The following is a 14,655-nucleotide window of genomic DNA, read 5'->3' on the forward strand; positions in this document are numbered from 1 at the left end:
AGGGCAGCAGAGCTGGAAGGACGAGAAGAAAGCTGTGATGGAGGGAAAGGAAGAGGAAAAGACAAATGGAAGTAGGAGTCAAGAGGATAAGGAAGGGTAAGGAGCTTGAGGGCGGGAATCTGTCGGGCCTAAGGAGAGGACTATGGAGTGACAGTCCCTGATGGTGTCAAAACCATCCCTACGAAGTCAAACAAATCCCTCCACTTACTCCCAACATCCCAACACAGGCAGCAACATGCAAGACTGCGGCCAGCTTGGCTCTGGCTCAGAACTAGAATCTGTCCCCGGGACTGCTTATCCACCCTTTCAAGTTTGCCAATCTTTTTAGGGTCTAATGGGGTCTTAGAGGGACAACAATCTCAAATGATCCCAATGCTTTGTGAAAGCACAAATCTTTAGGCTTACTCGTCACCCTGACCCTTGGCCGTCACTCACCAGTGTGTTTGCGCTTGTGGATTTGGAGGTGGGAACGCTTTGAATACGATTTCCCACAGTCCTGGTATGTGCAAATGTAGGGCTTCAAAATGTCAAGATTCTTCGGGAACTGACATCTCTGGGTCTTAAGTTTTGACTTCTGCTTTTCTAGGGCTTGTCCTTGGGTATAATGGGAACTTGAAAAGTACAGGAATCCTGAGTGTTGCAATGATGATGACTGACATGGCATCAAATGGCTTCCATAGAGAATGCGGTCATCAGTGAAGGGTGTCTTCTGGTCTCTCTTAAGGGTCACCACCTGACTCCCATAGAGGGCCTGGTCACCACTGTGTGTTGTCATCTGGCCCCCAGTAGAGGTCTGGTCACTAGTGAAGGTCATTGTATAACCCCCTTTAAAAGCTGTCATCTGGCCTCCATAATGGGCCTGGTTGCTACTGAAGGTCATCTGGCCTCCATAATGGGCCTGGTTCCCACTGAAGGTCGTCTGGCCTCCATAATGGGCCTGGTTCCCACTGAAGGTCATCTGGCCTCCTTCGAGGTTCCATTCATCACTGAGGGTCTTCATCTGGCTACCTTCATTGGAGATTGTCATGCTGTTTGCAGTGACAGTTGTCTTTTGGCAATCAGTGAACGATGTCTTTGAGTTGTCATTGATATCTGTTATCCAGGAGGTTGCTGTGGGTTTTCTCTGATCAAAGGAGGTCACCTTGTGGTCCATGGAAAAAGTATCACTTAGGTCTCCAGGGAGCATATCAAGGGCTTTAACAGGGAATGTTGTTGAATTCTGGTCGAGGACTGTTCCAGGGATGTTAGAACCTTCAGAAATCATCATTGTGGGCCTCCAGGGAGTCATCACCTGGGTCTGAACTGACTCGAGTTGGCTGCTGACGGCACTCGTGCCGAGAGTCGGGGGCACACACAGCTGTGGCTGTGCTGTAGCTGGGGCTCTTGCCTCATGGGTCTCAGAGAGATCCTGGAGACTCTCCTCAATCTCCTCGAGTATCTCATGTAAAGAGCGAATCTCTTTGCAGTTGTCTGGTAACCGAGCTGGACCTTCAACTGTGGGATCCTGCAAAAAAGTTAGAAGTTCAGGGATCCTATTCAATTCAAATCCCAATTCCACATACCCTTCCTTTCCATCCCTGTTGACTCTATCTTAGTCTAGCCCACATTTTGTTCCCACCTTGACCTTAGAATATAGGAGCCATGATTAATCCTATTTTTACCAAGAGAGAAAACAGGGGTCCCGAGTGGGGAAGTGACTTGGCCCGAGTGGAAGACTTTTCACTTGAATTGGACCTGTCCAGCCCTGGGTGCTCCCAGACCTGCATCCACTGGGGACAGTTTCCTCAGAGACCTCCCTGGGTGCCCCCAGGGATTCTAGGAAGAATAGGAAGAAAAAGGAGCCCTTGTGCACTGTTGGAAATGTAAATTAGTACATATATTATGGAAAACAGCATGGAAGTTCCTAAAAGAATAAATAGTAGAACTATCATATGACCCAGTCATTCCACTTCTGGGTATTTATTCAAAGGAACTGCATTTAGTGAAGAGATATCTGCACACCCATGTCCCCTGCAGCGTTATTTACAATAGCTAAGGTATGAAAACAACTTAAGTGTCTGTCAAGGATGAGTGGATAAAGAAAACGTGGTAAGCACACAATGGAATATTATTCAGCCATAAAAAGAAAGGAAACCCTGTTATATGCAACAACATGGATGTGATTTGTGAAGTAACTCAGACAGAGAAAGTCAAATGCTGTATCGCATTGTGGAATATGTATATTGTTCAAAGTCGAACTCATGGAATCAGATGGTAGAACGGTGGTTGCTCGGAGGTGGGGAAGTGGGAAATGTTGGTACAGCATCAAAGGTACAAACTTGAGTTATGAGATGTGTAAGTTGTGAGGATCAGTGTATGGCATGGTGATTATAGTTAATGAAGTCATGCTGTACACTTGAAATTTGCTAAAAGTATTTTCACCAAAACCAAAAAGGTAACCATTGAGGTGGTGTTAATTACCTTGATTGTGGCAATCATTTCCAACTCATATCAAATTATCATGCACATACATACACACACGTATATAGGAGTTTGTCAATTATACTTCAAAAAAGCTGGGGAAAATAAAAATTAGAAGATTTTCTGGGAAGAAAGAAAGGAAGGAAAGAAGGAAGGATGGAACGAAGGAAGTCAGTCCCACATTCCTTATTGCTAATGTCTAAAACCCAGCCCACCCAGGCTCTTCCATCTCATCTGCCTCAGGCTCTGCATATCCTTCCATCCCTTCCCCAGACGTCCGTAGTTGCCCAAGACCAGGTGGTGTTCTGGGCACTCCAGGGGACCAACAGCAGCGCCGGGGGCAATGCCTTCACGGAGCCTTGCGGACAGCAGCCAATAGGACCGGCCCCACCACTGTCTCCACTGCAGGCCTGTGTCCGTGTGGAGGAGGCATCCCCTAGGCAAGGCAGCGGTGCTCAGCGAACACATGCCCAAAGGAGACCACTTTGACGTTTCTGACCTTCCTTTCGCATAAGTGGACCCCCTGCTAGGATTCCCAACTGTCCCCCTGGGAGTTTGTGACCTCCCACCTCACTTTTGCCCCTGCGTTGGAGAGCTCAGACTCACCATCAGTTCATCCAGTGTGTGGTCAGGAACCAGTAGATCGCTTGGTAAGGTTGAGGCAGCACCGAGCCGCACAGCGCGGGGTCTGGCCTCTTAACAGCAGCCACACCCAGAGGCACCCGGGTGCCAATTAGCGCCTCGGGTTGGCCACGCCCTGCGGGGTGGAGCCGAGGGCACCGTCTTCTGTAGTCTCCGTCTCTCAGGACAAAGACTGATTGCGGTTACCTACGAGGACGTTATTGCAATCCTTTCCCAAGCGTTCCCACCGTGTGGGGAAGCACTTACAGACGTAAGAGGTGGCCTTTGGAATTATCATCATACGCTGCAGAAACTGAGGCTCAATCGTGGAATCCAGATTTGAACTCCAAATACCTGAGTGCTTAAACACACACGGGGCCTCAATCTTTAAATCCAATCAACAGCTCATTCCACAGATACCGTCTCCCGGATCCCTGTAAATTTAATCAAATTACTTCCAGGGTCAAGTCGTAGGAATTCACCCTACGGTGAATCGTAGGTCACCGAGAAATGGTAATGGCATTTTTTGCTGTCCACCTCTCCTCCCCCCTACCACTCAAGTTCCACCGAGACTGTTGCACCCCAGCAGGGTGACACTGCCTGGGGTATTGTGAGTGACTCTGACCCCCTTCCATCTGCTCTGGGTCTCGGTTGGGTCCCCAACACCTATGGCCTATCCGTCACCCACAGGCCTGGGGCGTCAGCGATTTGTAGGAAGACCAGCCCTCTGGAGGGCCCCCTGCCAGCCTCTGATCTCTACAAATTTTTAACGCTAGCTGCCACACCCCTTTGCCTCCAGCCCAGGATGGGGTGTTAGGTGAGGACAGAGGGCCAGTAGGGCTCCCAGTCCCCGGCTTCTGCTCCGGGCCGCTGGCAGCCTGTCCTTGTCGGCACCTCCAGTTGCCTCGCTCTTCCCTCACTCAGAGGCCGCCGCTATCACGGGATGAATGTATAATCCAGACTGTTCTCGCACCCCACCCGCTCCACCCCCGGGCACTGATCTGCTTCCTTTCCCTATTCTTTGTACATAAATGACAAAGTATAGTGTTTTAAAGATGGTTTTTAATTTATATAAATGGCATTATTCAGCACTTATTCTGAAATTTGCCTTTTTTCCCACTGGATGTATGTCTTGAGACTTATGTGGATAGAGAATTTGTGTGCTGTTTTCTTTTCCTTGAGCGAGTAAAGGGAATGAGGAGGGGCCAGGAGGCTTAGTGTCCCAGGACAGACTGACTTTTTAGATTCTGAAACAGGTCAAGCAAGGAAGCCTTTGGTGTGAGCAACCAGCAGGGCAGAGGAAAGTCAGCTTCTCTTCAGGTTACCTTTGAATAAGGCAGGCCAGTTGACCTTCATAGAGATGAACAAGGAAATACAAGGGCATAAGCCTCTCAAATTCAGTATCTCTGACTGAGTGTATGTTGATTGGTTAAAGAAAAACCGTATAGTAAATAGCGTGAAGAAATTAGTCTTTAGTAGTCTGAATCTTATGTTGCTTTTCTATTTGAAAAAGAAAATGTTTGCCAAGTGAAAAAAAATAAATTGGACTAGAATAAATTATAAAACTTTGGTTAAAAGGTAAATATTACACTCTAGTAAAAATTTAGAACTTCTTGTAAATAACCATGTAAACAACTAAGTTACCGGCAAAATTTTAAGTAGTATTGCTCTAATATAATTCCTTTGCCTAAAGTAGGATAGCAAAGAGAAAGCTACCTTTGGCTCTAGTACGCTTGCGGAGTTGAAGATAAAGAATAAAGATATGAAAGCTGATGTCGAGTCAACAATTGACAGTCATAAAAAAAAACTTTAAGAAATTATTTTGTACTAAGCCTTTTAACTGAGATTTAGGAAGTCAACTAAATCAAGGAACTTAAAATTTCATTAAAATTAATTTAATACACCTAATAAGGTACACTCCAGATTAAATTGTTGGGGGAGTTTGGGGCTTAAAAGATGGCTGCAGGATTTCCTTCGTTTTTAGGACTTTTTATGTTACTGTGATGAGAAATAAACATGCAGATATGTCATTTTAATTTATGTAAGACTCTGGATGTAGTTCAAATAAAAAGGCTAAATTAAAAGAATCACCTAAATTCCTTAAAATTGCCTTTTGAGTCACACAGTTTATTATTATTATTTACACTAATATTTAAGAACTCTACCTGTAAACATGGGTGTATAAATAAGTTGAATTATAATTTAAATAACTAGTATCTTTATAAATTTTGTCCTTGTGAATCTCTCACAAAAATGAGAATTGTGTGAGCTTATGAAGTTACGCTAACTATTCCAACTGCATAAAGTTTTAAGAGGTCATATTTCTCTGTAAGATTCTTATTAACAGTGACTCTATTAGCCCTGACTAGTGTGGCTCAATCGGTTGGGTGCTGTCAGCAAAGTGAGAGGTTGCTAGATTGGTTCCTGATCGGGGCACGTGCCTGGTTGCGGTCCGGTCCCGGCTGGGGCGCTTAGGAGAGGCAACCAATGGATGCTTTTCTCTTGCATTGATGTTTCTCTCCCTCTCTTTCTCCCTCCCTTCCCCTCTCTCTAAAAATATATAAATAAAAATCTTTAAACAGTGATTGTATTTTTTTAATGAGTATTTAATTATGTTATCTAAAACTGCTAACTGACTTTAGGGTCTTGGGCTAATATGATATTGAGATCATTAGTAGTCATTGTTTACCTGGAGCCCCCAAAGGAATTAAATTTCAGAGAAGGGGACAAAATAAAATTCTTAATTGCCATTCAACTTTCAAATGAATTTTTAACCAATGTACTCTTGACTATACTTCTGTTTCTCATAATGCTCAAATTAAGGTATAAAGTCAATCTATAACTTAAAATCATTGTCCTACGATAGTACATCTTTGCATTAACTTTAGTTTATAAGTATCACCTGGAGACCTTATTAAAATATCGATTTCTGGGTCCTACCCTGAAGATTATGATTCTTCATAATCTTCTTTAGGTCTGGAGTAGGACCAGAGAATTTCAACCTAAGAAACTCTGAAATTATGCTGTTCCTACAGATTAAAAGATTATTTTGTGCAACTGTGCCCCAGAACAAGACTGATTAGATTAATTTTGTTTTAAAAACAGTTTAAAGCTTTATATGATATTATAATTTAAACATATTATTTGAAATGACTTTATAAATATGTGTCCCTGTACATTTTTAACTACCAATGTACAATAAAGTTAGCAAATATAAAAAATGTGGGAAAGAGACGGGTAGCATGGAGGAAAAAATTGGGCTCGGGGTACATAATGTATACTCCACAGTAGGTAGAAAAACGTTCTTTTTCCTTTCTCACTTCTGCCTAGGTGGCCTTGCCCAAGCATGCGTCCTATCCTCAAGAATCTGTCAACATTTGGACTGACGTATCACATTTTTGGACAGTTTCAACTTGAGATGTTTGTGAAACAATAATGCTTCTCAACTTTGAAGTAGAAGAAATTTCTAGTGATGTCGATGTTCTTTCTGTCAGGGTGTAGTAAAATATTGTCACAGATTAATTACTTAAGCAAGGATATAGTCATTTCTCATTGTCAGTCACCTTTCCTCTGATCATTGTGAATTGACTGTTTTTTTTCTGATCCCGGCAGCTCTATGATTGACAGCTTTCTTGCACCCAGGTTATTTTTGCCTGCATCCCCGCCCAGGTGTTCCCTGTATCAGCAAAGGTTTTCTCCTCCTCCTGCTTGGCCATTCTAAGGCAATGCACCCTCAGAGAGGTTTTAGAAAAGAATTCCTGTACTCCCAATTCTTCCAGAGTCGTTCAACCATGCAGTGAAAACGGCCTCGTTTGTCGTTTCCACAATGTGGGGACAACTTAAGGCAGAGAAAAACTCCAGGAATGTCATGCATGAGATCTTCCTACCTAGAAGAGCATATTCATACCTGTATCCCTAATAGGGCACTTCCATCTATGGAGTCTTCCCCAGAATACATAACTTCAATCTAGTCACGAGAAAACTCAGAAAAACCTGCATTGAGGAACATTCTACAAAACAGGTGACCAGTACTCTTCAGAAAGGTCCAGATCATGAAGAATACGGCAACACCAAAGGAACTGTCACAGACTGGAGGAGACTAAGGACACATGACAATTAATGGGAGAGGGTGTCCTAGCGGGATGGACCCTAAAAAAAGGAGGAAGGACAGTAGTGGGAAGACTATTGACATTCAATAGTCTTCTCAGTCAATTCAGCTATGGGTTTATCCATTTTGTTAATCTTTTAGAAGGACCAACTTTTGGTTTCATTGATTTTCTGTTCCCTTTCTGTTTTCTTTTATTTATCTCTGATCTAATTGTTGTCATTTCTTTCTTCCTGTTTGTTTTGGGTTAATTCGCTCTTCTTTCCTAATCCCTTAAGATGCAGGTTGTTGACTTGAGATCTTTCTTCTTTTTTTAACTTTTATTAATTTTAGATAGAGAGGGAGATAGAGAAACATGGATTTGTTGTTCCACTTATTTATGCATTCATTGGTTAGTGTTGTATGTGTCCTGATGAGGGATTGAACCCACAACCTTGGTGGATCAGTACGAACTCTAACCAACTGAGTTACCCCACCAGGGCCTGATCTTCCTTCTTTTTTAACTAAGCATTTACAGCTTTAAATTTCCTCTGTGGCACTGCTTTCACTGTATCCAATAAGTTTTGATATTTTCATTGTGCATTTTTATTACTGTGCAAATGAAAAGAGTGTATTTTCATTTTCATTCATTTCTAAGTATTTTTTGTTTTCTCTTACGATTTCCTCTTTGACCCATTGGTTGTTTAAGAGTGTGCTGTCTTGTCCTGGTTTGGGGGTGGCTCAGCCTGTTGGAGCGTCCTCCCATGCACCAAGGGGTTTGGGGTTTGATACCTGACTGGGCTGCTGGTTCGATCTCTCTCTCTTTTTCTCTGTCCCCCCTCCCTCACCATTTCTTTCTCTCTAAATCAATGAATATACCCTCAGGTGAGAATTAAAAAAAAGAGTACTATGTCTAATTTCCACAAATTTGAGAATTTTACAATTTTCCTTCTGTTATTGATTTTTTAACTTTATTCTGTTGTGGTCAGAGAAAATACTTTGTATGCTATTTGTTTTTTAAAAACCTATTGAAAATTAATTTGTGGCCTAATATATGGTCCATAATAGAGAATATCCTATGTTCACTTGAGAGAAATGTGTATTCTGGTGTAGAATGTTTCATAGCCAAAACTAGTTTTTGTTCTGTTGTTGTTGTTGTTTTTGTTGTTCAAATCCTCTTACTTATCAACCTATTTGTGTCTTTGGATCTAAAGTGAATCTCTTGTAAACAGCATCTAGCTGGATCATGGGTTTGTTTTTTAATCCATTCCACTTATCTCTGTCTTTACATTAGAGAGTTTATCCATTTACATTTAAAGTAATTAGTGACAAGAAGGCGCTTAATCCTACCATTTGTTATTTGTTGTCTATATTCCTTAAAAGTTTTTTGTTCCTCATTTACTGTATTACTGTCTTCTTTTTTATTTAGTTGACTTTTGTAGGTTTTAATTCCTTTCTTGTTTTTTCGTACATGTTCTGTGGCTATTTTCTTTGCGGTTGGTTATGTGTTTAACATCTTCGAGTTTTAACACTGACCTTGTTATGCCAGTTTAACTTCGATAGCACACAAAAACAGCTCCTGTGCAACTTCATCGCTACCCCCTTCCAGGAAGGGCTAATGGAAAGAATATTTCATGAGTGCTGGCATGTTTAAAACTGCTTTCTTATAGCCTTGATATTACAGGTTAACCGTCCCACAATGGTTTTCTCTGTGTAGGCGCTAGCCCACAGTTTTCTTGTGGTGAATGTCAATGTCAGAAACATAATGCCAAACGTTTTTCCCCTTGTTACAGGACTTTTGCTTTCTGCTTGGAGTCCCTAAGAATGTTTTTATCCTTTGAAGTCTAATAATTCTACCAGTATTATGTCTCAGAGCTGATTTTACTGACTCAACTTCTTCAGGCAAATGCGGTACCTTTTAAATATGTCCATTTGCATTCTATTTAATTTCAAAATGTTTTCTTGAATTAGAACTTTAAAAATTAGTCCCTTCTTGCTGTTTTGATTTTCTTTCTCAGAGACACCAATTATACATCTGTTGAATCTCCCTTCCCTGTTTTCTAGATCTATCACTTTCTTTCTGATCCCTTTTTAAAACTTTATTCATTTTTGAATCATTGTCTTAGTTCTTTTCACTTCTCTTCTCTATACCTTCTATTGTATTTTCAGCCTGTTTTTTCTCCCTCAGACACCCTATAATTTAGTCTTCATTTCTGAGATAATTTTGACACATTCCCATAATTCTTTGACCATCTTATTTTCTGGCACAAGATAGCCTTATGTGGATAAAACAAAACTTCTATTTTCAACATCTAGCTTTAGAAATTTTTTTAAGTGGAAATTTAAGTGGAGACAGCATTATTATAGAGGAAAGGGTAGGAAGAGCTTCTAACAAAAATTCTGAGTGGGAAAATTTTCATTTCTGGAGACAAAGATCTTTAAATGTACATACTTATATTTATATAAATATGTAAAATATAAAATAAAATATAGTAAATATAAATATATATTTAAAGGTATATGTATATTTATATACCTATATAAAGGTTTATGTATATTTAAAGGTATATATATATATACACTGTAGAGCATTGATCTCCAGAGAGAAAGAATTTCTTGAGCCACTTCCTCAGTAGGCTCAGAATCCAGTTACACCCCCAAATCCATACTCCTCTTATGGGAGCCTGGGAATTAGAAGGTCATTGCCACATGGCAGAACTACCAGATCGCTGTGGCCTTCGTGTCTTCCCCACACTGGGTGGAACCTAAATCAAAGGCTTGTCCCCATGTTCTAGTTCTGATAAAGTGTGACAAATTTTTCTCTTTTCAGAAATTTTTAATGCTGTGGGGATTTCTAATCCAATTGTGACTGCTACCTTCCTCCCTGCAAATGTTACCTTAGGGCCATTCTACACTTTAAATTAAATCTTTCCTTTCCTATCAACCTGTTGAGTAATAATTTCCTTTAAAAATCTCCATCAGTAGACCTAACAGGGAGTTTCTGGAGGACACGATCTCCCAAAGGGCAGGAGGTTTCTGCGTTAGTAGATTGACTAAATCTCCAATGTCCATTTCTAAAAATTTCGTTTTAATGATCTCTAAACAACAAGAGTTCTTGCTTCTGCAATTCTTTCCTTCTTGACTTAGTATGTTGGACTATTCATTGTGGTCAGCCAGTGAAAATAGGTTTTAGGGAGGATCCTTCCAGAAGCCCAATCTGCATCAAGGACCCATACAGAAGTGGTTTATAAGGAAGGTTCCCAGGAGAACCAGCGAGGGAATGAGGAAGCGATATTTCAAAGGGCAGAAGCCAGGCAAAGGCAAGATTGGAGGTAACGTCCCAGGTGCACCCGGCCCTGCTGGGAGTTCTGGGGCAGGAATTAGGCTTCAGAGAGATGGGCCCTTGCACTCTTGGCCAGACTGGCTAAGCTCCCCCTGGGGTGAGGGTCGGGTGGACTTATAACACTTCCAGGCACCTCCAGCCCCGTGAATGGAGGGGTGGAGGTGGGGGTCCATTGCCCAAGGGCAGTCCTCAGAAGGCTGCAAATGTAAGCTTTTAGCAGCAAAGCCAGAACAAGCTAGGAAAAGGGAGTACAAAGGTGATAAAGGGGAACCAAGGGCCTCTGAGTGGGACACTGCAATGATCACGTCCTACAGGTGAATCTATTCTCAGAGCACCTGTTATTGGCTGAATCACGTCCCCTCAAGTTCATATGTTGAATTCCTAACCCCCCCCCCCCCACACACACACAGGGTATGTCAGAATGTGACTGTAGGTGGAGACAGGGTCTTTAAACAAGTAATTAAATTGAAATGAGATCGTTAGAGAGGTCAGTCTGCCTGGTGTTTCATAAGAAGAGAACGTCTGGACCCAGACAGGTACAGAAGAAAGACTCTGTGAAAACACAGAAGAACCCACCCCTGCCAACATCTCAATGTCAGGCTTCCAGCCTCCAGAACTATGAGAAAATGAATTTCTGTGGTTAGGCCACCCAGTCTATAATATCTGATCATGGCTCCCGGAGCAAACTGATACAGTACCCTTCGCATCTGGAAGCAGAAGGTCTCCTTCTTGTAATTATATCACTTCTAAAACAAACTCTTTTTCAGACAAAAGCTTCCCGTACCTGGATATGCTGTAGGGAGGCCACAGAGCTAATGAAGAATATCTGTCTTTTAATCTGAGTTCTCCATTATTGTAATGAAGTAATATTGTCTTACTTTCCAATCGCTCCCAATCCAGCCACAGCACTGACATACCACCGACTGCTAAATATTTCACAGCCACAGATTTGGGTCCTACCTAAATCCCTACTCCAATTTACATAGGAAACGTTCCAAGGCCTACCTACCATCATGTGCTGCGTAACCACGTTTCTGTCAACAGCAGACCACATATACGGTGGGTGTTCCCATAACATTGTCATAGAGCTGGAAACTTCTTATCACCCAGTGGTGGTGTGGCCACAGTAACGTTATAGGAAAACGCATCGCTCCCGTGTTTGTGGCGATGCTGGTGTAAACAAACACTGCGCTGTCAGCTGCAGAAACGAATAGCACATGTATTTACGTACAATACATAATAATAATGATAATTAACGACTGGTACTGGTTTATGTATTTACCATGGTGTATTATAATTTTTATTACTTTAGAATGTATTCTTTCTATTTATTACAGAAAGCTTGCTGTAAAACAGTATGCCGTGTTACGCCAGCAACAGCCTCTGATTACAGATATTTCACGTTTACTGCGTCTCTTGATTGCATCACACTCTCCTGGGCTTGATGGACGGTCATCTCATGTTGTTTTCTGCAGTAACATGCTGTTCAGGTTCGTAGCTTGGGAGCAATAGGCTCCACCACATGACCTAGGTGTGCCGTGGACTATATACCATCTAGGTTTGAGTGAGTGCCCTCGGTGACGTTCACACAATGACAGAGTCACCTGACGTGCATTCCTCAGAATGTATCCCCATTGTTAAGGGTGCCTGACTATATTTTACTCACTTATTTTAAAAAGCTTAAATAATATTATGTTTCCTGGTTGTTTAGTCTTATTCTGTGTAGTGGCGGTCTACCACTGTTCTTTTCTTCAGTAGATGCCTGCGAATGAAACATATTTCCTGTATGGCCTGAAAGGAGCCCATGCTTTTGTGAACAAAACAAAACAACAAAACAAAACAAAAACAGTTATTGTGCCCTGGGTTCAATACCTAGAACATAACATCTCTGCAGGGGAACAGCATTCCTCAACAATCAAGAAAAAGATATTTTTAATTTCACACTGTAATTTCATAAATGTGCTCTTTATTGGGCATGATTGAAAATATACTTTTCCTTTCATGCATAAGAGTAAGATAAATCTATGACTAATGGGGCTCCATATTAAGAATAACATATGTGGGTGTCTCTTTTGCACTTAACATTACTCATGATTGCGAGATAGCATAACTGTGCGTAAGGCACCTAACCGGCCTTGGGCAGTGGTGCTGCCAGAGATGCGGTGAGCCCGGCAAGTAAATCCAAATCAGAATGAGCGTCTATCCCACTGGGGGTCAAAGCACTACCACTTTATGATGTCTGGCTGTCCCCAAGTGCTAGGGGCCAAGGATTAGTTACTATTGCTGGCAAACTGGTCAACAATAATGGCAATATGTAGGTCACCTTTATTAAGAGGAAGTCCATGTCATTGAGTCCATTTAATTTATGAATCCATTGAGCAAACCAGGGACGAGGGCATGAGGCTGGCGAATACCCACAGGTCAAGTCATCTTGTCTACCAGATTATGGAGAGTGTCTTCCATATTGAGGAGTCACAAGGTGAGTTAATACTCTCATAGTCTAGACCCATTTCAAGAGTGTCTTAAATCTACCCTGCCTGGTGTGCCTCAGTGGATTGAGTGCCGGCCTGTGTTTCAAAGGATCCCTAGTTCGATTCCCAGTCGGGGCACATGCCTGGGCTGCAGGCCAGGTTCCCAGTAGGGAGTGTGTGAGAGGCAACCCTACATTAATATTCCCTCCCTCTCTTTCTCCCTCCCTTCCCCTCTCCAAAAATAAATAAATAAAATCTTTTAAAAACGAAGGTCTTAAATCCATCTACATACCTTTTCTCCAATCTTCCTTCCTTGCCATCAATTTTCTTATCTTGCCCCTTCCAAATCCCTGGTCAAACAGCCTAACGATTTGCCACTTTTTGTGTATCACTGTAGGACCTTACCTCAGGACATCTTCCCGAATAGGGAAGGTGACAACAAGCTGTGCTACTTGAAGTTCTACCCACTAGAAGAACTTCCCTTCCCTACAGTCCTTCAGGGACACTCTGAACATAATAGAATAGCACAATAGTATACTGTGCTGAGTATTCTGTAAAAAGGCTGAAAGTTGTCCCTCTTTGCTCACTGATCATAGGAAACTCTGTGAGGTCATAGGTATGGCGGAGGGATGGATGGCGTTTTATAGGAGTAGACATACTGCAATCGCAAGCAGCCAGCTCACGCCAGTTACTTGTATATTCAGTCTTGAGCCTGTTCCTATAAGTGCCACTCCCACCTGGTGGATGGAGTGCTTTCTATCTTATGGTTTGGGGTTAGTTTGGGTTGCAGAGTCACCAAGTGCTTCATTGTTAAGTGTTCTCATACTCTGCTGGAGGCCAGGAGCAAGCCAGGTGCTAGTTCTCAAAAGAAGAGCTGTTTGCTGAAGAGGACATGCTTTCTGTATGATGCTCTATTTATTAGGGAAAAGTCAGCTTCACCTGGCAATTTCAAGTGATTGTCCTTGTAGCCTTAACGTTCTCATGTTTCTATCAAACCAGAGTATCTCAAACCACAGGCTTTGCTTTGGTCTAAGACTACTTGAGGCCTCATTTCCTCCTCATCTGCCCCATTGGTTTAAAAAAAAAGAAAAAGAAAAAGAAAAGGAAGAATAGAGTGTTAGAGAGCCTTTTGGGAAATTTCCCTATATTTTGCCCTGGATCCCATAAAACTGCCATATAACTATTTATCCTTCTCATGAGAAGCATATGGGATTAACAGACTGTGACAATGGTCTTTTATTTTTCCATAATATTTTAACATCCCTCTGTTAAAAGGCTTTCAAGACCAAAGAAAGCAACTTAAAGAAAGTAATCTATATTACACAATTTTTATTTGATCTAACACTTGATCTTTCTCTTTTGAGTTCAATGGCCCTCACCTGGGGAGACATGAGTGAGGGTGTTCATACCTTTTTATTAGGAAAAGTTTCAAACCTACATAAAATAGACAGAGAGCTATAATAAGTGTCCATGCACCTATCACCCAGCTTCAATAATTACTAGGATTCTGTTGCTCTTATTTATACTCCATCCTCCCCACCACTACTTTTTTTTTTTCTTTTGCTGGAGTATTTTAAAACATTCCAAGACATATCACTCACTTGCAAATTCTTCAGTAAAAATCTCTAACACATATAGACTAATATTATAATCACAACATAACCACAATTTCATTA

The sequence above is a fragment of the Desmodus rotundus genome, chromosome 3 (assembly GCF_022682495.2).
Source record: "Desmodus rotundus isolate HL8 chromosome 3, HLdesRot8A.1, whole genome shotgun sequence".
NCBI classification, from domain to species: domain Eukaryota; kingdom Metazoa; phylum Chordata; class Mammalia; order Chiroptera; family Phyllostomidae; genus Desmodus; species Desmodus rotundus.